Below are 25,763 nucleotides of genomic sequence, written 5' to 3' on the forward strand. Positions count from 1 at the left end.
ACCTATTAAAATTTTCACCACCTCTCAATAGTACCAGCAACTAAGGACCAAGCCTTCAACACATGAGTCTTTTGGGGATAGTCCAGATTCAAACTACAACAGTGGGGAGACCAAGGATCACTAATGACTATAATTTTCATTGAAGTGATATGATGTGAAACACTGGGGGCTAGGAGTTACGAGGAGAATTAGGGAGCCTGCAAGGGAAAAAATGATCCTTGATTTGCATCTTAAAGACTGCTAGAGGCTGATGAAGATAGGAAGTAAGAGAATGCCTGGTGCTGAACAACAGCACAAAAGCAAAAGCAATGAATCCAAAAAGGGGCAGCCTTAGGTGATGAGGCTGAACCAGATGATGAAGAGGATGTTTCAATGGTTGTTCTGTTCTTTCCCTCTGAGAGCAGCAAGGATTTACAAAATTATTTTGACCCGAAGGAATTGAAATGACCAAGACAAGGCATACTGTGTCAGAAGAACCTTGCTGGTAGGTATGTGGAAGCAGCTAAAGATAGAGGGCCAGTCAGCATTCTGAAGCTATTGGCTTGAATCTAATGAGCCAACAGTAATGGAGTGAAGATGAGAAAATAGACAAAATGCTAGACTGAGGGTATAAAAGCAGCAGGGCATAGGAAAGGTCTATGAGTCACTGTGCCCAGAGACGAAAGGAAATTGACTTGCTAACCACTGCTCATTCTGAGTAGAGTTCATCCATTCACATTACCTGGCAAAAAGAAAATGAAAAAAAAAAAAACACAATGTCATTAATTTTTTTGTCAATGCTAATAACCAATATTGCATGAGCAGAACTTCATGAATCAGTGGAATGTAAATTGCCTGTACAATTAGAGAATTAGGAGCAGAATGGGAGAGCTTCAAATCCACCACTCACAAGACACCATGGATCAGAGAGAAATTTAGACAATTTGTTATTTTCATTATCAAGTAAAAGACCATGAACTCTGCAAGGAGATAGAAATGGATTTGAATGAGCTAATACTATAGCTGTCAACCTGGGAAAGTCTTATTTATTTAGTTAGTTATTTGATCTGTTTTCTCATCTGTAAGAAATGACTAAAAGATGTCTACTTTGTAGAGTCGTAGAGGAAGTTAAAAATTTTGTACTAACATTCATGTGAATTGTCTACCTGCTACTACATGTTAAAACCTCCATCAAACCATAAGGACAGCAGCCACCTCCATTTATTAAATATTTTCAATCTTTGATCCCAAGAGAATATGACTTGTTCATTAAATGATGAAATATTGACCTTGAAATTGAGAGTCAATACCATAGAAAATAAAAATAAGCCTTAGGTCATAAAAAAAGAGAGAAAAAGTTAAACACAAAGGTCAAGTTAAGTGAGAGTTGAGATAATATTTGAATTGATTCTCAGCAAACGAGGATAAATGAGGTGGAACCCAGGGATGGTGTCAGTTCCTCTGCTTGCTAGGGCAGGACATTATACCTATTACACCAGGACATTCATGAACGAAGAGTGAAACACTACATGAAGAAATGCCCTACAGTTAATTAAGAGTGCTTCACTTTTCAGGAGGAAAGCGGATGCCAGTGTTTCTCAGCCCATATTTTACACTTTGAATCCTGCATGGTGAATATGGGGAATCACATATCCCATTCTATTTTCCTCTAAGTAGCCCTGCATTTTGTAGTTTCCCATTAGGCTGCCATCTTATTAATGAAGAATTATTATGCTGAAGAAATCTTTTGAGGCAGTTTAAACTGGCAAACTGCTTAAAAGGAAGGAAAGGATGTTTTCAAGCTGTAATCAGGGACTCCTAAACATTAGGACACATATCATCTTGCTCCCAGACTCCCACTTGAGCCACAATCATAATGCATTTCTTTTCGGAGTATCTGGGGGCGGGGGGAGGGGAGAAATAAACAGTATTCAGCAGAAAATAACTGTGTTGAATTTTCAGCAAAGCAGATATTTACACAGATGTTAAACTTGGAAATGAATTAAAGGTGAATCTCTAGGGATAAGTAGTAATGTGAGATTCAAAGATGAATTGTGGAATATGGAATAGTCTGATAGAAAATAACTGCTAAGTGATTAATAAAGAAAAACAAAAGATGGTCACATAATTTGCCTGCAACAAAGGAGGAAAAGCAAATTGACACATATATTCCTTACAGGAGGCTGGGAAAGACAGATGTCTTTGTCTTTCTTTCTTTTGTCTTTTTTTCAGAACCGGAAGCATTTTTTATGAAATGACAACTTTTATTTTCCATCAAAATGTACATTCTTTCTTCCATTCACTTGAGATCTCACGTGAGAATTAGGAAAATAAACTGTGGCTCATTGAAGGAAAAAAGGATTCCAAAATATTGAGGCAGACAGTTTAAACACTTTTAGTGAACCCTGAAAGCTATCTACAAGTCACAATTCAGTGAATTAAGCATTATTTAAGCTATAGTGGAGTTGGCATGAAACAAACAAAACAATTAAATAAAATATTATATGTTGGGAAATACATCATTTCTCTTGTCTTTGGATTCAGAATTTTAAAATTATGATTGATGAGATAATTGCTCTATTATTTACTTGTTACTGGGGAATAAATTGCCTCGAAATTTAGCAGAGCAAAACAGCACACATTTATAATTTTCAGTATCTATTTCTGTTTCTTTAATCTGTTCCTGCATTTTCATTTGATAAATGTGGCAGCTCTGTTTCCTGGCACGGAAGCTAGCTTCTTGCACCCCAAGTAATCCAAAAGGACAAAATAGAAGGAAGCTGATCCTTCTGACCCTATCAAATTTATGCCTTTCAGGACATTTTTTGAAATCACATGCCTTCACTGCTATAGCATTTCCTTCATTAGAAATAAGATGCAAAGTCCTGTGGACGCTCACAGTGTGGGCAGTTAGTCTTCATCTTTTGAAGCTGTTCGTCAAATAATTTGTACATGTTTGATAACTACATAAATGTATAAAAACACTGATGCATTTATACATTCTGAAGAAATCCTTTTTGAATCTACATTGACCCTAACTATCTAGATTGGTAAACACACACACACACACACACACACAAATGGCCTTCACTTCATGGACTTATTAATTATATACAGGTGGCTTTCTGTATCTGCACGTTTCATATGGGGATTTGACCAAACTTTGGCAATAACACACTAAATTATTATAGCACCATCAATTTAGGCATCCTCTCATTTTTTTATTTTGTAATTAATTAGTTATTTGAAATTGTTTAATAGGTAAAATATAGACTCGCCATCAAAACAAAATTTCTGACTTTGACTCTAATTCCAATATAACCCAACGATTCCTCTACCTCATCTTCTAGCTTCTTCCCAGAGATGATTATCAATCTTAATCTCATAATCATTATATCTTTTATCCTTACTTTTCTGCCCATGTAATTTTATTCCTAGCATTTGGTTACATTATTTGGTTATATTATTAGTTACACATAACTAAACATAATTTATAGTCATAAATTTGTGGGATATCCTCTTAGTTGTTTAATTTTACAAAATACATGTAATTGGGCTGGGATTGTGGCTCAGCGGTAGACCGCTCACCTAGAATGGGCATGACCCAGGTTGGATTCTCAGCACCACATAAAAATAAAGGCATTGTGTTGTGTCCATCTACAAAAAAAAAAGATATTCTCTCTCTCTCTCTCTCTCTCTCTCTCTCTCAAAAAAAATACATGTAATAATAGTTTTGTTAGCATTCATGTTGTGACAATTCATTCATTTTAACTGCTGTATTTTATCAGTTGTGTTACTCCATTACAGTTTATTCTCTCATTAATTCTTTCATTGATGAGCATTAAGAAGATTGCTTCTAGTATCTTGCAGGAATGATGCTGTTATAATGCATAAAAGAAAGAATAACCTGGACTTCATTAAAATTAATAATTTCTGTTCTGCCAAAGATACTGCCAGGTCAGTGAAAAGACAAAGCACAAACTGGGTGAAAGTACATGAAAAAAAAAACTATATTGAGCAAATGACTGATATCCAAAATATGCAAAGAACTATTAAAACTCAACAATAAGAAAACAAACAACCTGATTAAAAATTAGGAAAAAGACCAACAGCTCACCAAAGAAGATAAACAGATGGCAGATTAGCATAGAAAAGATGTTCCACACCATATGTCACCAGGGATGTGCAAATTAAAACAACAGTGAGACAGTGCTATGGACCCATTGGAATGGCAAACATCCAGAATACTGACAATAACAAATGCTGAGGAGGACAAGGGAAACTCATTCATTGCTGGTGAGAGTGCAAAACAGTAGTCATTTTGGAAAACATTTTGGTAGGTTCTTACAAAACTAACTATACTTTTACCATAAGATTCAGCATTTGAGGTCTTTAGTGTTAACTCAAAGGAGATGAAACATATTTCCACACAAAATCCTGCAGGCAGATGTGTATAGTAGTTTTATTTTCAAGGGCCAAAACTTGGAATCCACCAATTTTCCTTCATTTGGTGAATGGATAAATAAACTCTGATATATTCAGACAGTGGAATAATATTCAACACTGATAAATCATAAAGGGAACTTAAATGCATATTACTGAGTGAAAGAAGCTGATCTGAAAAGCTTGCATGCTTTATGATTCTAACTGCATGACATTCCGAAAAGGGAGACAGTCTACTTTTTAGATGAGTTGCTGCCCGTGGTCACCACAAAAGGAGGGTGAATAGGCAGAGCACAGACAACCTTTAGGGAAGTTAAACAGTTCTACAACACACATAATGGTGAATATATGTCATTGTAGCTTTGTGCAAACCCATAAAATGTGCAACATTGAGAATAAACTCTGATTTAAAGTGGGGATTTTGCATAATAATAATGTATCATAGGTTTATTAATGTAGCAAACATACCAGGTTGGTATAGGACATTGATATTGAGGGAGTCTGTGCATGTGTGGTGGTAGAGCTTACGTGGAGACTTTTTGTGCTTTGTGCTGAATTTTTCTTTGTGCTGAATTTTCTGACCTAAAATTGAACTAAAAGGCAAGGAAAAAGTATTTTTTTTTTAAAAATGTATTATGCTGTCTTAACAGGTGAGTTTGGTAAATCTGTATTATTATAATTTTTGTCCAATTTGGACTGTCTTGTCATGTTAATTGATTTCATTTCGTACATTCTTTGTGTCTTTTAGTGTATTTCTTATACAGTTAATTGATTTATATCTCTCTTCTTAAGACAGGAATTTGAAGCATGTCTTTATATACCTTGCTTAGAAACTTTCCCAAATCTAAGCATATAGATATTACAGTGTCTTAAAAATTCTGAGTCTTTCTTTGATATTATTTACCTTTCTTTTCAGTCTCAAGAGTTTTGTTAAATAACAAAGCCTTTTACTAAGATATTTGGTCACCTTTACTTTATACAGCTACTGTATGGTCTCCTGATTAGTATGCCTTTTAATTTATATACTTTGTGCAAAATTGTGTTTGGTTTCCATCTTTATATAGCAAATCATTTGAGGATGTGTATACATCAGAATTATTTTATTATGCACTGATGTCTGAATAATGTTTTTCTGGCTATAAAATTATGGATTCTAACTTAGTTGCTTTAATTTTTTGAAAATAACACTTCTTTTTTCTTCATGCATCTTAACTGATGAAGATTCTGATGCCAAGCTTGTTCTTATTTGTTTTTATGTGTTTGATTCTTTTTCTCTCAAGCTCTTCAGCTGTCATTTGTTCTCCTTGTTATTCTTCATTGCTACTTGGTCTTTCCTATACAGCATCTAGGTGGTTCCTCTTCCAAACCACTTGCCTTTATCAAGATCTGACTTTTAGTGAGAAGTCTTTTGTCATTTTTAAAAATTTAAATGTTATATATACATTATTCCTTTCAACATTTACTCTTCCTCTGCAATTCCTACTCTCTGAATATTATCATTTTATTTCTATTTTCTACATACCATTCTGTCTTTAAATATATAATATAGTATAAAAATATATTTACATGTTAATTTGCATTCTTTTCCACTTTAGACAATGTTCATAATCTATACTTTCAATATTCTAATTTCTTATGTTACTACATGTATATCAACCCAATTATTATTTTTTTACTTAAATTTTTTTATTGGTTGTTCAAAACATTACAAAGCTCTTGACATATCATATTTCATACATTAGATTCAAGTGGGTTATGAACTCCCATTTTTACCCCAAATACAGATTGCAGAATCACATCGGTTAATTTTTAATTGATGAAAAATCATTTTAAATGTTTATGGGTACAGTATGGTATTTGATAAGTGTATACAATGTAGATGAAGTCAGGGTAATTAGCATTTTTATATATTTCAACATTTATCCAGGTGCTCACACATGTGTATGCTGGGAACATTCAAACTCCTGTTATGTAAAATATACCATAAATTGTGAAACAGTATAGTCACCCTACTATGCAGTAGGAGACTAAAACTTATTTCTCCTAACTAACTGTATTTTAGTTCCTCTTATTCAGACTCCTACAACTCCTCCATTCCATGCTTTCTAGACTCTAGTGATCACTGTTTGATTCTTTACTTCTATGAGATTAACATTTTAACTACACATTTGGGTGACAACCCAGAGGATTTGTCTTTCTATACCTGAATTATTTCACTTAATTCCCTCCAGTTCCACTCTGTTGCTGCAAATAAATTACACCATTTCATTATTTTTATGGATCAATAATACCCTTCCCTGTTCGTGTGTGTTTGTATTATATCATATTTATCCCATTAAGTTACTGGTGGGCACCTTGATTTATTCCATATCTTGGTAATTGTCAGTAGTGCTGCAGTAAACACGGAGTGCAGATGTCTCTTTGACACGCTGTTGGCATTTGCTTTGGATATATATATATACCCAAGAATGGGACTGATAGATTGATAATTCTATTTTTAGTTTTTTGTGGAAACAACACACTGTTTTTCATAATGGTTATACTAATTTATTTTGAATTAGTCTATCGGTGTATGAGGTCCCCCTTCTCCATGCCCTCACCAGAGTTTGTTGCTTTTTGTCTTTAAAATTGTAGTTGAGTAGCCATTGTTCATACCTTGTTTTGATTCTGTTTTGTGATAAAGAAATACCTCTAGCACCTCTAGTCATCCATCTTGCTTTAAGTCCAAGATATATCCTGTGGTGTGAGGAATTGAACCCAGGACTTTGTGCATGCTAGGCAAGCAAGATCCCTCTAACTTACATCCTTAGCTCACCAGCTATATTTTTAATACATAACCCTCTGCTTTGCTTTTTCTACATTTTCTTTTTTTTTGTTTTGTTTTTTAACAGCTTAGTAACTAATCACCTATTTCTTGTGGCATATTTATTAGGTCAATTTAAAATTATTTATCTCATGATTTTTATGTTTCTGTGATGAGATCTTCATTCCTAAATGCTGTCTTCCCATTGAAGAGTTTTATTTCTCAGATACCCTGCTATTCTGGTCTGTGAGTTTATTTTCTCAGGGAATCTTGGCTTCTTATACATTATCAAACAACAGATGACATTGCTCATATATTACTCCTCGTGGTACCATGGTAAGAGCTCTGAGACATCTGCTGTTGATAGGTAGGCACTATTTGTTCTTAGTATGTTTCTTTTAGTATCCTCCCATATCAATGCCTGATTGTCTCCCAAGGCCAAAGCCACTACCTCTCCCACATATGTAGTTCAAAATAGCTCTAAAAGTTATCCAGGGATATATTTCAGATCATTTTTTTCTTTCTTGGTATTTTTCCTTTATAGATCCTTAAGGTTTGACATAGGGGAAAACATTGTTCTTTTACTCTTTCAGTAAATTAGTACATAATGTATTGGCAATGATTTTCACTCCTTACCATAACTCATGTGTGTAAGTACAATACATAAACATGTTTAAACAACTTTGGCACTGCCTTTTATTCAGGATGAGTAGTATACAATTAAGAAACTGGCTCTCTGAGATATTTAAATGGTGTCAACATTCATTGCTAAGGGCATGACATTTAAGCGGAGACCACAGTGAAATGAGAAAGTAAATCACTTTAAGATCTGTGAAAAAAAATATTCTAAATGAAAGAATCTGAAAGTTTAAAGCCCTAGGGTAGGATGATCTTGATGTGTTGCAAGTTAAAAGAGAAAGGCCAGTTTATACCTAGAATAGATTAGGTGGAGACAGTGATAGATTGGAAGGAAGGAAGACAGACACATCAGTTAGACTGTATAAGGCAGGGGCTGGCCAACTTTTTCTGCAAATAGAATATAAATATCTTAGGTGTGTAGAACGTATGGGCTCAGTCAAAATCAGTCAAATCTCTTATAATAGCATCAAAACAGTAATAGACAATACTGAAAATCATACAAGTGTACCTATGTTCCAACAACACTATTTTAAAAAAAAAGCAATAGACTAACGTTAACTTCTGTTCCATTAAGCACATTATCATCAGAGTGTAAAGGAAACCCATGCATATCATATATCTGAAAAATGATTGTCTAGAATATATAAAGAACTCTTATAAAAATTAATCCTTCAATTTTGATGGAGCCACCAAATCCCCCAAACGTCAAAGCCATCTTGAAAAAAAAAAAAAAGAACAAAGTAGGATACATTATCTGACTTACACATTTACTACAAGACAGTCATAAACAGGCCAGCATAGCAATGACATAAAAATAAATATACGCTAATGGAAAAGACTAAAGAACCTAGGAGCATTCCCAGGAATACATAGCCAACTGATTTTTGACAAAGGAGCTAATAAACATATGAAAAGTTGCTCCAACAACATCACTAATCAGGAAAACATAAATCAAAACTGAAATGAAATACCACCTCATACTCATTAAGTCAATAAGTATTAAAAAAAAGGAAAGAAAAGAAAAAATAGAGAGAGGGGGAGAGAAAAGAAATTGTGGTCAAGGATGTGGAGAAATTGGAATTGTTGTGTGTCCTTGGTGGTTAGGTCAAATAATGGAACTGCTATATAAAATAGCATTGCAGTTCCTCACAAAACTAAAAATAGAATTCAAAAAAGTCCAGTGATTCCACTTTTGGGTGTACACTCAAAAGAATTGAAAGTAGGATCTTAAAGAGATACTTGTTTATTCGTATCCATGGCAATGTTATTTATCATAACCAAAAGGTGAAAGCATCCTAAATGTTCATTAGTGGAGGAATGGTTACATATTAAATGTGATATGCACACACAGTGGGATATTATTCAGTCTTAAGGGAAGGAAATTCTGACATAGGATACAACATGGATGATTCTTGAGGATTCTAAGAGAAATAAGTCACAAAAAGAGGGCTATTCAATGGAGATACATATGTGAGGAAACCAGAATATTCAAACTCATGGAGACAGAGAGTAGAATGACATTTTTGAGGAGTTATAGACCACAGAAAAAACTCAGAGACAAAGTATTGAGACTTTTAGATATATGTGATGGTATTTTGAAGCTTGTAAGTTAGTTGTTTTCTGAGGTATAATTTATAGAGGAAAATTCATCTTTAATGGTATGCAATTGTGTAAATTTTGACAAATATAGATAATCATGTAACTACCACCAAAATGAAGATACAGAGCAACCATCAAACTTTCAAGTGTTTGCAGGCCCTTTTTATTCAGAGTAGTTTAACTAATATCACATTATTAATTCCTTAGTTTTAATACAAAATTTCTCATAATCATCTAAAATTATATTACAGAAATGCAGTTGGAAATTAACATTGTTAATTATTAGCTTGCTTTTTGAACACTAAATAACACTTATTTGTCCACAAGTATGTAACTGTAAGTAAAACCAGATGCAGATATATGAATAAATGATTGGACATGTTTATTTAAATTAGTATTTTTAAAAATTCCTGACTATAGAGTTAAAAAGCAGAGGCACAGATTGGTGGGAAAGGAGATATTTCTGTGTACAGTTTAATCAACTTTTACAATCTTTCCATGGCCACTTGTTAATGATACATGGATGTAAAATCAGGAAGTGTTAAATCATGATAAAACTGAAGGAAGATGTGTGCTGAATTCACACTTTAACCCTTTGTTTTACTCTAGAAGCATATAAAATATTGAAAACATTTTGTAAAAGAAATATCAGGAAGCTGAAATATGGGGAATGGTTTTAGAAAAATGGTGTAAAATATCCAAATGTATTAAGAGATAGTGGTTAGTATTCATTACCCTTAAGATAATCCCAGCTCCCTTCAAACATTTCATCTCCTTCAAAGACGGGAAGGATCAGAGAACAGATGATAGTTAGCTGTTGCATAGTGGGAAAATGGATAAGCCCACACAAGTACATTTATTGTACAAATTCCTTTTGAAAAATAATAGTGAAAAAAAGAAAAAGAAAACTCTATATTAAATTAACTGCTCTGAGAAAATACAATGACAAGTTCTCTTGGTATTGCTTTCAGATGGGTGTGCCAAGTGCACACTTTCTGCTTGGTGAAAGTTTCAATGCATGCACAATTCCTCTCTTTCCAAAAAAACATGGCAGTGAAATGAGAACTTTCATAATAATATGCCACCATGAAAATAAGAATGAATCTCAGAAATAATAATTGGAGAGGTCTTCATAGCCTGCAAGTCCAATTATAGTGAGAGGAAAAACTATAAATTCTAATAAATTATATATATTTTTTCAAAGTTTAACAGGAAGAACCTGTGAGTAAAGTGAAAGATAAAGCTCTGGGGGTCTATTTAAATATTTCTTAGAAAAGTTAAATATACAAATAAACAGTCTATTTCTAGTGGAAAGAAACTGGAACTTCCCAAAATTCTTTGACTCTATGTCAAATCTAGTGTCTTCCACCTCCCCTGCCTCCCTGTATACCTGCCTTTCATGAACAAATGGCTTACATCTTTCCAAAAATTATCCTTCAAAGCTGTCAATTAGATAATATTCTAAGAGTGCTAAGAAGGAATAGAAGCATTAGAGGATAAAGAGATGAAAGTATGAAAATAGCAAATTATAACAGATGAGAGCGCTGAACTGCATTGTGAGAGCACACGCACAGTTCATGTGATTGAGAAAGAATAAGAGAACCACACATATCAACGGCTTCAGAAACTCACATTATCTTTTTCTTTACTATCAACATTAATAAAAGACTTAGTCGGTAGCTTTATAAAGAATGAGTGAATTGGGGAGAACCAAGCACTGGGTAGAATAGATTTCTGTCATTCTTATGTTCCACCTTTAAAACAAATGACCATCAATAACATCACCTATATCTCCATTAGTCTTTTTTTAAAATTTGCTATTAATTTTTAGCTCCTACTTCTATGGCTATTATGTCTTAGTTCAAGAATAAAGTGATTTGGGGTAAAAAAGGGGAGTTCATAACCCACTTGAATCAAATGTATGGCAGATGATATGTCATGAGCTTTGTAATGTTTTGAACAACCAATAAAAAAAAGAATAAAGTGATAAATATTACAGATATATTAATTTACAGACGTTAACAGAGCAATACATATCCAAATGCCATCTAAAAAGAGTCTTTTACTGTACTGTTGCACAAAATTTTGGAAAACACCAAGGTAGATAAATTGATTTTTTTTAATTTAGTAGTTAGTACCTATTATGTATGAATCTTTTGCTAGGCACTGGTGTATATAGGTTAATTGAGAATTATCTGAGTCCTTGGAGCACTGAAGTTCCAGTAGGGAAGAAAATTCACATTATCAGATTAGGCCACATCATTCCAAGGACCACTTTTTGTCACAGAGATTCTATGATGCTCTGCATGTATGAAGCAAGTGGGAAGCCAGTCCTACACAACAGGTGGGATACTTGACTTCTCAGTTATCTCTGGAAGGACTTAACATTCATCAGATATTCAAGAACTTGAAAGAGCAATTTAAGAAAAAGAAGCCTTCTTTCCCAGAACATATTATAAATCTATTAGATATATCTAAATCAAAGGTCACTGAGTCAAGTGAGCCAGGCAGTTTATATCCAAGAACAATATTTGTAGTTATGAATGTAATGAAATCTTTTGCTTCGAGAATTAATTTCCCCAATGTATAGTTGGCTGAATAATTGTTCGGTGAATACAGAAGAGATTTCTTATTTCTCAAAAGCAATACTGGCCCTTGCTCATTGGGAGGCACCTGCCTTTTTGTGGGATGGCACATGCCATGCTCCTATTAAGCAAATTGAGCTTGCAAAATTTACCTACTAGTGGCAGAGAAAAGGGAGACCTTCTGTCATTCAGCATCAATTCAGAATTTAGTACCAAATGTTCTTGTCATCAAAAGCTCTGTACATGAGTCCTCGTGTGGCCAGAGCTTCCGTTCTGATGCCACTGTCAAGTTACATAGTTTATAAGACAAAGGAGATCCTGATATTTAAACCCTGGTATGTACCACAGCTTAAATTTAGAAATGTCCTCTCTGTAGTCTAAAAGATTGCCTTTTTTTTTAGAGAGAGAGAGAGAGACAGAGAGAGAGAAAGAGACAGAGAGAGAATTTTTTTTTAATATTTATTTTTTAGTTTTCAGCAGACACAACATCTTTGTTGGTATGTGGTGCTGAGGATCGAACCCGGGCCCCAAGCATGCCAGGCGAGCACGCTACCGCTTGAGCCACATCCCCAGCCCCTAAAAGGTTGCCTTTGAAAAGTACTCTCTCCACATTTTTAACTTAAAGAAGGCACAGGGAGAAGCTTCCTGTTTTGGTTCTGTCAACCTCCTTTGTAACCACAGATCTGTAACTTCAAATGTCCTTACAAGGATAAAGTCAAATGAGTGTTTTCCTGAAGAGAATCTATAGTGAAGACTAGTAGTGGCGTCAAGATTAGAAGGAAAAATTCTGTCTCATTTGCCATCTTCACCTTGCCACCCTCAGGAGAACAACACTAAAAAAAAAAAAAAAAAAAAAAAAAAAAAAATAGAAACTATCGCTCTATTTTTTTTTCTTATATGTGAGAATCCTTTGGGCAATAAAAAAAAATTGAGTAGAAATGTCTGCATTGTGATTGGGGGGGGGGAGGAAATCAACTTGTAATCAAATGATCTGAGGTTTGAACTTTGTTAGCCTTCCGAGGTTGGTGAAGGTGATTGACTTACCTGTTCTAAGTCTTTTAATTTGAAAAGAAGTAAAATAATATTTTACCTGTTGTCCTTGATATATGCTTGATAAAGTACTTGATATCATTCACGTGTTTGACAGAGACTTTACTGTCAATATTGTCATCATCTGTTATGGAGAGATGGGTGCTCATTCCACTGGATCAAGTAGGACACTAATTTATGCTCCTGGCAAGGCAGGGGATGGAGGGCACAGTTTTGAGGACCTCCTTACTCACTGACAGCTAGCCCTCCAATAAAACTCAGGATCAGAATTTAAAGTTGAAAAATGTTAGAGGGTATTAACACTAGCTATTTAATCATGGTTCTATTTAACTACCACATCACCTTTATGTGCTAGTTAATAATAATTACCTCTCACAATGAGTATCATTTCATATCTGCTAATTTTTCTATTAGTTTTCTTTCTTTAACGCTTTCGATCCTGTTCTCACCTCTTAGAAAGAAATGAAATCTTCAAACAGTGTCCAGAGTTTCCAAGCATTTTTAGAAGAATCAAATCAATTTCTTAAAGACAAAGCAAACAAAAAACAACATCTCATGCAGATGCCCAATGCATAAAACAGATAAAAGTAAACTTGCTTTTTAGAAAGTTTGGTATCCTATCTCATATCCTTTGCTAGATCAAATATTCTGCTATTTTTCATTGATCTAATACATTCTTTTTTCTCATTTTTTGTAAAACCCACTAACATTTCCTATTAAGAATTATCTATCTTACCATTCATGTATCCCTGCTGAGGTCATCAGTCATGTTGCCAGATTATCTGTTTTACCCAGCAAACAGCCCATCTTCATCAAAATTTGGTTATACAGGTGCCAGGGGAATAAATGGCCAAGCTATTTGGTAATCCAAGGGGATAAGTTATTAGGCGTAGAGTAGCTTGACATGAGAGAGGTTTTCTGAAAATAAACTCAGCTAATAGTCAAAAGAATCCCAGTGGCATCATCTTACACAGATCTAGATGGATCCATGCCCAGAAACCCACATCCCAAATATTGATGCAATATTGGCATATTGTCAATTAAGTGATAGTTCCTTTATTTATTCTGTAACAATCACTAAAGGATACTTGACACCCTCTTCTTCACTTCCTTTTCTTCATCATCTTTTAGCTCAGACTTGGATTCTACATCATTGTAAAGTTACAATTTCCTATAATGACATGCATTCAATAAAAGTGCATATGATGTTTTTTAGCCATGCATATGTCTTGTTTTCCAGAAAGAGAAGCTATTTATTTTTCTAAAATATTTGTTGTTCAGGAACCAAAAATATATACAATTAACTGGCAATGATGGAGATTAATGCATTATACAAATATAGGGGAATATAATTACCGTTCATTTCTTGAGATTACAAAACATAAATCATTTTAAAATTCACTCTCAGTATAATTTCTTAGCAAATGCCAAATAACCCATTGAGGTACTTTCATGTTAGCCTGGATTCCAAAATGGAACAATACTATACACACAAACAGTATCTCATAAAATGTGCCCTTTGTTGTTTCCATGTAGTTATGAAAATAGTTACTTTTACTTTTTAAAAAACAAATATTCAAACAAAATTCTTGCCTTGAATAAATGTCTATGAGATACTTATAAGTGCTGATAGAATTTAACTTGGTATTTTTGGCAAGGTGTGGTAGCACATACTTATGATCCTAGTGACATGGGAGGCTGAGGCAGGAGTAACAGAAGTTCAAGGCTAACTTTAACAATTTTGCGAGAGCCTGTCTGAAGGAAGGAAGGAAGGAAGGAAGGAAGGAAGGAAGGAAGGAAGGAAGGAAGGAAGGAAGGAATGATTAGGAATGCAACTCAGAGTTAAAATGCCCCCTCCATTTAATCCTCAATACCCCCAGTCTGAAAAAAACAAAAATAAAATATAAAACAAAGGCAACTTGGTTAATGAAAGTTATTTAGGTATTTTCATTAATCTCTAAAGCATCTTAGTTTGTTTATTGTTCAATAGGATGATCTAATACTTACTATGTTACCAGTTCTATGTTAAGTGGTGAATGATAGACAAGCAAATACAAAGTCAGACAGATTTCTGTCCTCAAGGAACTTACCACCTCCAAGACTCATATTTTGTATGGCATTATGGAAACAACTGTTCTTTAAAAGCTCAAAATACATACATACTACTAATACTATACAACATTGAATTCACTATTATTAAGGTACTATAAAGATTATCTCATTTCATCCTTCCAAGAGCCTCTGAGATACAGATATTTTTAATAAATACTTGTTTAGTTAACTGAAGTTCAGAAAGATTAAATGATTTGACCAGTCACATGGCTAGTGGAATGTTTACACTCCATTCCTTTAGGCCAGAATTCAAAACCCTGATGAATGACTTTGAGTTAGTTCTCCTTTTTCTTTGAAGAGCAGTTTTAGCTGAGGGTCCTGGGGGACTTTGGACATTAACATAGAGTGAATGTGGAGGAGGCTTACTTTAGGGCCTGCCAGATTTGCTCTTCTCTTCTTGTGAACCATAAGCCTCCTGCAAACACGTTCTGCCAAGCCTTAGGCTAAGAACCATCCAAGGTCCATGCTACCTTTGTCCTTATTGGATGGGAAGGTACCTCCAAGATATTAGAGGACAGTACCTCATTCCCTGTGCTGCTTCATCAGTCATTCTTGACCTTTGGCCCACTCTTTGCCTGGCTAATTTGGATTCATCAACTCATGTCCCACTTTCCTGAGCTATCCACCTTGGTCAAGGTGTACTGAGAGAACACCCTGTACAGGTCCTGAAGCTTACCACATGTCAAACATCTGGCATTCTTCTACCCTGATGTCAGTTGTTATAGGCAAAATCTCCCAGAACTGTGGGACAAACTGAATCCCAATGACTAATACAAGTTCTAGTCAGTGAATGTGGATTATAGCCAACTGAAGAAAGAAGGTTTGAACTTGTAAATCAAATGTTTCACTCTCAAGTTAATTAAAATACAAGTTTTTCAGAAGCCATCTTCTTCTCAACCAGGATAATTGTTTCTCCTCTGAATGCATGAAATCATGTTTATTTATTGGAGTTTACCATGCCAATTAATATATCTCTAAAACTTGATATTTCCTGTCACTATTTTAGGGCTCATAATCTGCTCTGAACTTTGTAACAATTGGAGAGAGAGAGAGAGAGAGAGAGAGAGAGAGAGAGAGAGAGAGAGAGAGAGAAAGAGAGAAAGAGGGGGGTAGGGAGGGAGGGGAGAGGAGAGAGGGAGAAAGAAAGATTACTATTGTGGAAATTATGGACAGTACTTCCAGTATGCCAGTCTCAGTTTCTAAATGCTTTTTCTTAAGTTTCTAGTCCTTGATCTCTTAGATAGAGAAGACATTGGGATTGCTTTTTTCTATCTCTCTCTGTAAAGGAAGAATCCTGAGGAATGGAATCTTCATGTACTCAATTGTGGCAGACTCCCCTAATTCCAACATAATTGGAAATAAAATGAGCTAGAAACTAGAAAGCACCTAGTTCTCCATTATCTTCTGATCTCTGTCATCTGGCTGTAGCTTCCACACCAGCCTTGGCCAATAAGTCCCTTTATCAAACAATGAAAAATTATATTGAAACCCAGATGGGGGAAATTACATATTAATAATATTATTAAAACTTTGTGATGAGCTTATCAACAAAATTGAAGTTAAACCCTTGACTCATGGTATGCTTTATTATGTCTTTGCCCAAGGGAAGGCAACTCAGTTCTCTTGTTTTTGCCTTCTTTTTCTCTCCTTTCAAAGCTATGATTAAGAACTAATTTATTTAGATCTGACTGTGATTAGTTGAATGATTCTGCTTCTTGTTGTAATTAATTTTCAGACACTTTAATTGATGGTACCTGTACTATATTTAATGCATTTTGAGGTGCTAGAGTAAAATTGTCACTTGTTGAAAAAGTCGCATATTCATTCCTCTAAATAGAACACTGAGTTATCCTGGATCAAATTTCTATATGTTTTTGGCATGACTATTGTGGAGGGGAAATTTTTTAATTGAATTGTTTGGTTTATTCCAATATGAATTAGGAAGAGAGAAGGAAAATTATTTCACAAAATAGTATAGTAATCTTTGAGCAAAGGGCCAAGGACCCAGGGCTAGGCTTTACATAGTCTGAAATTAAATAGAGAACGAAGCCCTCTTCTCTAAGAGACACACATACTTACATGCACAAAAACATACGTGTTGGTAACTAAAAATGTATCATCTAGATAAGATTAAAAAACTTTTCATTGCCTAATCCATTTTGTACCCTACCTATATGTATATACTAAATTTTAAAACATTAACTTAGATAATCAATTTCTAAATCAGAATTACTAGCATTTGTGTTTTGAGACTTATCTACTATTGAGACTCAGTTGTGCTAGACACATAAAATAGTTATATCTTTTAACTATTGTAAATTTTTGTGAGTGGGAGGCTTTGAGTTCAATTCCCAGTACCCCCCAAATAATAATAATAATATTTGAGGGCTGGGAATGTGGCTTAGTGGTAGAACACACACCTAGCATGCATAAGACCCTGGTACTGCAAATTAAATAAATAGATAGATAGATAAATTTTAAAAATTGTGAGGTTGCTTAGTGATTTTCAAAATGAAGAAACAGGAAAGTTAAATGGAAATTCATCTGTTGATTATTAAATATTGTTTTTTAAGCATTTTAGAAGCTCATACAGTTTTAGAAATATAATAGAAACATTTTTTTTTCTATTTTTTCTTTCTGACTTATGGTACATTCTTTTTTGGTATTAATATTCTTGACTTTTAAATTTATTTATTTCCCAGGAGAAATTTGCATTGGAGGTAAAGCACACGTTCACAGAGTTTCAAATCTATTGTTCTAGTTTATTCTTAAATACACTGTTATTGGAAATTATCAGCCTATGGAGTTCCTGGTCTCCCATTTCCTTCCTCTAAGGGAATATGATGTTACCAACTTATCACTCACTGAATTGTATTAAATATTATACTGCAGACTTTTGACATTCATCATAATAATCACACAACTTGTTCCACTTAAAATTTCATTGAAGGATCTTCCATATTATAATGTTATATTGAAATATTGTGTATTTAAAAATCTTTTAAAATTATTCCATTTTCTGGCAGAAAGTATCTTGACAGAAATGCATGGGGAAAAGAGCAATGCAATTTAAATGTCACATTTATCCCTTGCAATAAATTCTACATCCAGGCAGCTATATTCTCAGTGAGGTTTTCCTGTCAGTTACCAGTTCTCAGTTAGTAGTTCACCTTTTAACTTCCTGAAAGACTTCCTTGGGCAAAGGAAACTCATTCCTTAAAATTTTAGGCAATGAGAAGCAGAATTTTTATTGTTAGTTGTAATATTTACTTAATGAGTCAGAGGGCAACCTGTGTAAAATTTTCTTTTAAATTTTTATATTTTTGCTCTGGATTCTTGCTTCAAACTTTATCAAAAAGGTGGAAGCTTCTATACATTAGAAGCTCTATCGTTTTCTTAAAAGAATTGCAAATGGTCAAGAAGGAATTAAATGTCTAGCCTACATCTTCTCCATAAGAGTTGATTTCCTGATCATTTCCTGGACAGATAGTTTATGTTTCTTTGTCACCTTAAAACTGGGCACTGTCATCTGACTTTGCCAATAAAATATAAATGTCAAAATATGTGCAACATTTTGGTGGGAATACTCCATTTCTGGCACTTGATATGCCCCATATCTGTTTATCTACCCGCTCCCCCCATATACTCCTAAAATTTTAGTTATTTATTTTGGTTCTAATTTTTAAATTGACATATATGTATATATTTAAGGTATATATTATGATAAATTGACACATGAATACCATGTATTCTGTTCCTATGCAGTTAATAAGCATTTTTATCTCCTGGAACACTTATCATTTCTATGTGTTGAGGAACTTCAGAATCTTCTCTTCTAATTATTCTGAAATGTGGCACAGAGTGTCTGGCCATACATGGTATAAAATACCTGGACAGCAGAACCTAATTCCACTTTTCTTACTGTATTTATATTAGTTATTATCTAACCTCTCTCCATCTCTCTTCTTCTGTGCCCTTATCAATCTATACTGGGCACTATTGTATCTCTTCTTCTGAGGGACCACTTTTTTTTTAAGTTTCCACAAATGAGTGAGAATATGCAGCATTGTCTTTCTCCCACCCCTCTCTCCAAGTTGCTCTAGTAAGTGGAAGCACAGAAGTTGATTTAGAGGAGCCATAATAAGCCCTCGCTTTGAGAAGGGTTGCCTTGGAGATACTGATAACCCATAATAGACAACATGAGCAGGAGGCAAACCTAGAGTACTATGGGTGATACTTACCTCCACAGTAGACCCAACCCAACAGGATGCTTTGCCTTTGGATGTTTGATAGGAGCTTCAAAATGCCCTAAATTTTAGTTCCAAAACAATCTCTCTTTACAGATTGTAAATTAATATATAAACACCCTCCTTCCTTTTTCTACAGTTTTCATCACATTTCTTCTACAGCTTTTTCAACACTACATTAGTGTCTCTTCTACTATGAGGCATTTATAATACATAGAAGAGCAGAATCTATATTTTGAATAAAGCACACTAAAATACTGTATTAAAGTTTAAAATGGAAAAGCATCAGTTCAGTTCATATGACTTTTGTACCTAAGAAAAATAATGTCAAAATTAATCAACAAAAAAATCCTGACTGGAAACCTGGAATATATGTCCATCTGATTGCAAAATTCACATTCTTTTCACTAAAATCAAAACATTTTCCTAACTAATAAAACCTAACTCCCAAAGTCGTCATGAGGATTAAATAGGTTATCCTGTGCAAAGCAACCGTCCAGAGTCTGACTCCAAGAAATACTCCATAAATGTTAATTTATCTTCAATAATACTCAAGGTGCCCCTTAAATTTTAATCAGGTGCCCTTACATATTAAAATTGTCAAACAGCAATCATTATGGTCCCCAGTGATTAGCTCCTTTGCCACAATAGATCATAATGCTCTTTCCAGACCTTTAAAATTAAATTGCAACTTAATCCTGCATCTTTTTTCTGCTTACTAAAATCTGACCTATTCCTGTATATGCATTATGAAATAACTAAAATTTTCAGTAGACTTAATTACATGAGATTGTCCATTTTTCTCCTTGTATTCATTCCCTTTGGCATTATGTTGATAAACCATTGTTAAGTCAGCTTTTTTGTTGTTGTTGTTGCTGTGACAAATACCTGAGAAAAACAATTTAGAGGAAGACAGACTAATTTTGCCTCCTAGTTTCAGAGGTTTGAATGCATGGTTGGCTGGCTCCATTGCCTTGGGTTTGAGGAGAGGCAGAACATCATGGCAGCCAAGAAGCAAGAGAGAGGGGTGAGGAGAGAGATGAAGAGGAGGGGAGAGGGAAGGAGGAGGAAGGAGGGAAAGAAGACACAAAAAGAGAGAAGGAGAAGAAGAAGAAAAAGGGATAAAGGACCAGGGACAAGATATACACTTCTAGGACATGTCCCCAGTGACCTACTTCTTTCAATTGTGCCCTACCACCTGGATTCCGCTGCCTCCCTGTAATCTATTAAAATGACAAATTCATCAAATGAAATAGCTCACCAATGAGGTTAGAGTGCTCATGATCCGATCATTTTCTAAAAGTCCTATCTCTGAACATTGCTGTATTGAGGACCAAGCCTTCAAAGGAGGAGTCTGGGAGGGACATCTTGGATTTCAACCATAACAACCATGCAGTATTCTAGCATATACATAATATATAATATGCATATGTATATATTATGTACAATATGTATGTATATTATATACAATGTGTATATGTATATATATTAGGTATATATCTATATCAGATTATATATTTGTATCAGACTATATGTTGTCTAAATATGAGGTTCAAATTTTCCAACTAACTGAATGTAAATGTACACACATTTACTTTTATGGATCAGCATCGTTATTGATTTTACCTTTAGGCTATATATTCTAACATTTTTATAACATTTTATTTTTGTTACTTTCCTAGGCAAAGGCCAGTCTCATAATTTAGAGATTGTTTAAAGAAATGATGAAACCGAAGCTTGTGGTAGATTTAACATCCACTAGGAACACACAAGAAAATTAACATATTAACAGATCTTCTGTTAAAGCTTTTTGGTGTACCAAAAGCATATAAATACAAAATACTAAAAGAGCATGTTTGCTTGTTTTACTTTTCTTGTACTTATTGAATATTTATCACTGAATTTCTACATGCAGATTTGGAAGTGCATTTACAAACACCTAGGCTATTGAAATTTAAAGTATCTTTAAATATCCTCTAATATGCCCTCTGAGTTTATACAAATGAACCTGAGGTTAAGAAAAGGAAACAATATGCTTGCTTATAGCTTAGAACTAGTAAAAGTTGTGTAACTATTTGGAAGATGGAGTGAGGACAGATATGTTCAGTCTCTGAGCAGAAATAAAACTGACCTTTTCGGAACACTCCACATGAATTCTGTGCTGCAACAGGACCAAGTCGTGTTTCTTAAACTCACTAACTATGTGAAGAACCTTGTATGGAACAAGGTAAGAAAAATAATGTAAACCACCATAAAACAGCTAAAAAGCAAGAAACAAGCAATAAAACCCAAAATAGAAGAAAAGAAAGAAAAAGAAACTAGCTGTATTGTCATGGAAATTGATTTGAGGTGTATCATCCATAGTGTTCTACCTTTCTCAACCTGTTGTCATGAAATCAAATGTGAGTCATCATGAAGGCCAAGTGTACGCCAATCTTGGCATCCAGATTGGCACAAGGGAGTTTAAATATTCCAAGTTGCACTTTGGAATATTGAACTGTAGAGCATAAACTTCTACTGTAAGAGTATGAATTCTGATGCTAAATTACCTGGAATTTAATCCCAGCTGCTTGATTTACTAGCTGTAAATTGACCTTGGACATGTTACTGAATCTCTGTGCCAAGGATTTTTCACCTGTAAAATAGGATGATAATACTTCAGATTTCATAAACTGGTTGTGAAAGATAAACAAGCTCATACATGAGCAAAATTTAGGAGAGCCAGGCTGCCTGCCATACTGTATAAGTAATCTACAGTGAACATAGACGAACACATTTATTATTGTTGTTGCATTATTAGTATTTTTAAGACTGCAAGGAACCTCAAGCAATTACAAGTTTCACAATTAAGTCTGTCTAAAAAAGTGTACAAGAAAATCTTTTTGCATTTAGCTCATGGGAAAGGCTCGATTTATTACTCTATTCTGTGTGATGGTGGAACTCCCATCTTCCTCAGCTTTATTGTCATGCCAATGATTCAAACTCCAAATCGTGGGTACTAACTGGTCTCTTCTAATGGCTTACATCAGTTTAACTTCACACATTTTTAAACTTGTGGTAATCAGGCCACCTAGACACTTTTTAATTTAATCTCCATGAATGTCTAAGCTTCCACATTCCAAACACTTTGATCAGGGTGTTCTCTGTGACAAGAAGACAGCCTTTCAAATGTGAGGGGTGCTCTTCTCTGTCCTCACTGATAAGTAGCAACCTTTCCCATATTCCTGAAGAATTTCAATGCAGATTTCAGATCCACTCAAGATTTATCTAATCTCACTTCTATGCAGTTAATTTTAGGTAGTAATTTATCATTGAACAGGAATCCATTTAATTATGTCAGTCTAACATTATATTTTGATAAATCCCTTTGTTTGACTATTAACAATGTTGGCAAACTAATAATTAGATGCTGAACTGATTAATAAGGTTTGACTGTTAACAATTTGATTCTACTATTTCAGCTTGACACTTATTGAATGAAGGTTTTCCGCTGTTAGGCTGATAATTTGAATGATACACGCTAATTGATTTGCATCCATCATTCCTTCTCATTTACTCATACAAACCTTATTTGTAACCTTTGGGTAGTTTATGGTATGTATTCAAGAGGTACTTCAGACACCAATCTGTCCCCAAATCTTTGCTTTATTGCTACAGATTATTAAGCAGTTCCACACTATAGACACAAAGAATGACTTGGGAATCAAATTAAAACAAGTTTAAATAGACTGCGAAATCTTTTCTCAGCAGACTGACTTCTACATTAAATACCCAAATTAATGCATATCACTATTCAGGCAAAGGACTTCTAGACTTTCAGCTATAATGCTCACTCTTAAGAATAATAATAAAACTAAATAAAATATTAAGTTCATTACATAATCATATCTTAAGCCCACTCTTAAGCATAATAATAAAACTTAAATAAAATATTAAGTTCATTACATAATTACATATTAAACAGATATAAAATGCAATTATATTGGGGTAAAACCTTCTTTAGCTTCCTTTTATCTATTAGATAGTACTCAAATTGTGCTTAAAGGACAAAACTAATATTGCCTAAGCCTTAAAATACTTATTTGCTCATTCATTCATTCATTTGTTCACCCATTCATTCTGCTCTGTTGAACTTTATCAGCCCTTGGTTGGTATTTATTAGTTATCTTTTTTTGCATCCATTTTTCATTGTTTTCTTGCTAGCAATACTTTGTGTTTTCAAGTCAAACAATTTTTTACATCAGATTATCTTAAGTCTATAAAAATCACTATCATTCTGTTCAGGCTGAATTTGAAGGCCACAATTCATAATGATGATGTAAGAGGTATGGATACCTCTCTATTAAATACCATAGCACATAACCTTACAAAGCAGGAATTCTTAAGATAAACAGGAGACAGAAATACAGCAAACAACAGAGATTACAATATTTGCAACTATTACTAACAAATATTAGCCTTTATAACTTACTTTATATTATATATGTATTGATGCAATAATATTGCACAATAAGGACCCTTAACACCATTAGCAAAATTTGCATGTATTCCTCAGTAATCAGCCATGTTCAGCTAGGCAACTTTTCTGCTTTTCCCTTGGTTTGCTTATCTGGGGTTTGGCTATTAGCTAATTAGGGTAGACTTAATTGAAATTATTGGAGTAACTAATCTCTGGTCCATGTATCCCTCATCCTCTTTCTGGGACTTCTGGCTTGGCCTGGACATTTCCATTTAATGATGATATGAAAGAAATGAGCAAATTCAAAAACCTAATGCTAAGAGTCATTTGGCTCTACAGGAAAATCAAGGTGAAATAAAGGAAGAGTTCATAAGATGAAAATAAGTCTGCAGTGTAGAATAATATTTTTAATCCTGTGGTATCAAATTAACATTTTTTGAGTTTAAGGATAAATTTAAATATTTTAGTCTCCAATCCCTCCCAATGTGAATCACCTTAGCTTATTATATACCAGTTGATATATCATATTTGGTAGCATATATAAGATTCTAAGACCAGCATACTGCTTAATCTATGTTAAATAAATGTAAACACATTTTTGCCCTGAATTCTTCCTCTCAGTTGTAGACAGAAACACAGAGGTCACTTTTTGTGATAGGTGTGCAAACCTCAGACCTAAAAAAATTTTAGCTCAGTTTAGAAAGGTGTTCTATTTTTCTTCCATTTCAGAAAGTATCGCCAAGCTATAAGGAATATTCCTTTCTTTCTACACATCCAACTCTGTTTATCTGTTGCAAGTTTTAATTGTAACTTTTATTACATAATACTGAAATACTTTACTTTCTACTTCTGCCAAGAAAGGTGTACAGAGATAGGTACCTGAAAGAGATAGGTCTGTCTCTTCCATTTGGGATTTGTGTCTTGCCATCTGCTTTTAGGTTTTTTGTTGCCTGCTAAGAATCCATGTACCCTCCAGCCACAGGTTCCACACAGAGCTTCTAATAAGATGAACTTTGCACTAAGATGTCTTCTGTTGTGAATGAAGTATTTCCTTCCCGCCAAGGTCATCCTTTTCTGCTCCAGGTGCTAATTTGTGCTGCTCTTGATCCACTCATGTTATTGATAGAGGAGTCCTTGGTACGTGTTATATTGAAATATTACTAATGTATGAACTGTAACATTAAATTTCTAATCTAATCAATCAAATGGCATATATATGCAGTAGATGCTTGGCTAGTAAAAAGATTAATTGTCATGTGCAATGAAAACTAACTCTCTATCAGGTGAAATATTGCATGTCTCCCACAGAAAGATGGAAGCCTGAACACTGTGTTAAGCTAATGACTACTTCTGCCATTCAACCATATGGATTGCCTTTAAGACAAACCGAAATGAAGATTAAAGGCATGTAAAATCAACTCTCTATTAAAGCAGTTAGGGCTTTTCTCCAGATTCTACAGGAAAATTATGCAATCTGTTGCAAAACCAGGCACTTGTCTCCCAGATGGTGCCCAGAATCTATCTAAGCAAACACTTCTTCTCTGCTCTGTGTAACAAACCAGGCATATTTTTGATTTTCTGTGCGTGATTATGCATCTGAAGACATTTACACGGAAAGGGCCTTGTAGAGTTGTTGTAGATTTGCATTGTAAAACTCCACAATGTTGTGGTAATATACGCTTCTGAGAGCAAACCTGAAGTTATCAAGTAAAGACTGATTCTGCTTTCTGAGAAGTACTATGTCCCTGATTGTTGGCTAGCATTTATTTTTTTCTAAAGCATTCTGCATGCTGCTGATCAAAATGTAAAGCCCTGAGTCTTTCCGATTGTGATAATCTCTTAATTAA

This window comes from Spermophilus citellus, assembly GCF_964194105.1.
Source record: "Spermophilus citellus genome assembly, chromosome: 18".
Classification (NCBI taxonomy): domain Eukaryota; kingdom Metazoa; phylum Chordata; class Mammalia; order Rodentia; family Sciuridae; genus Spermophilus; species Spermophilus citellus.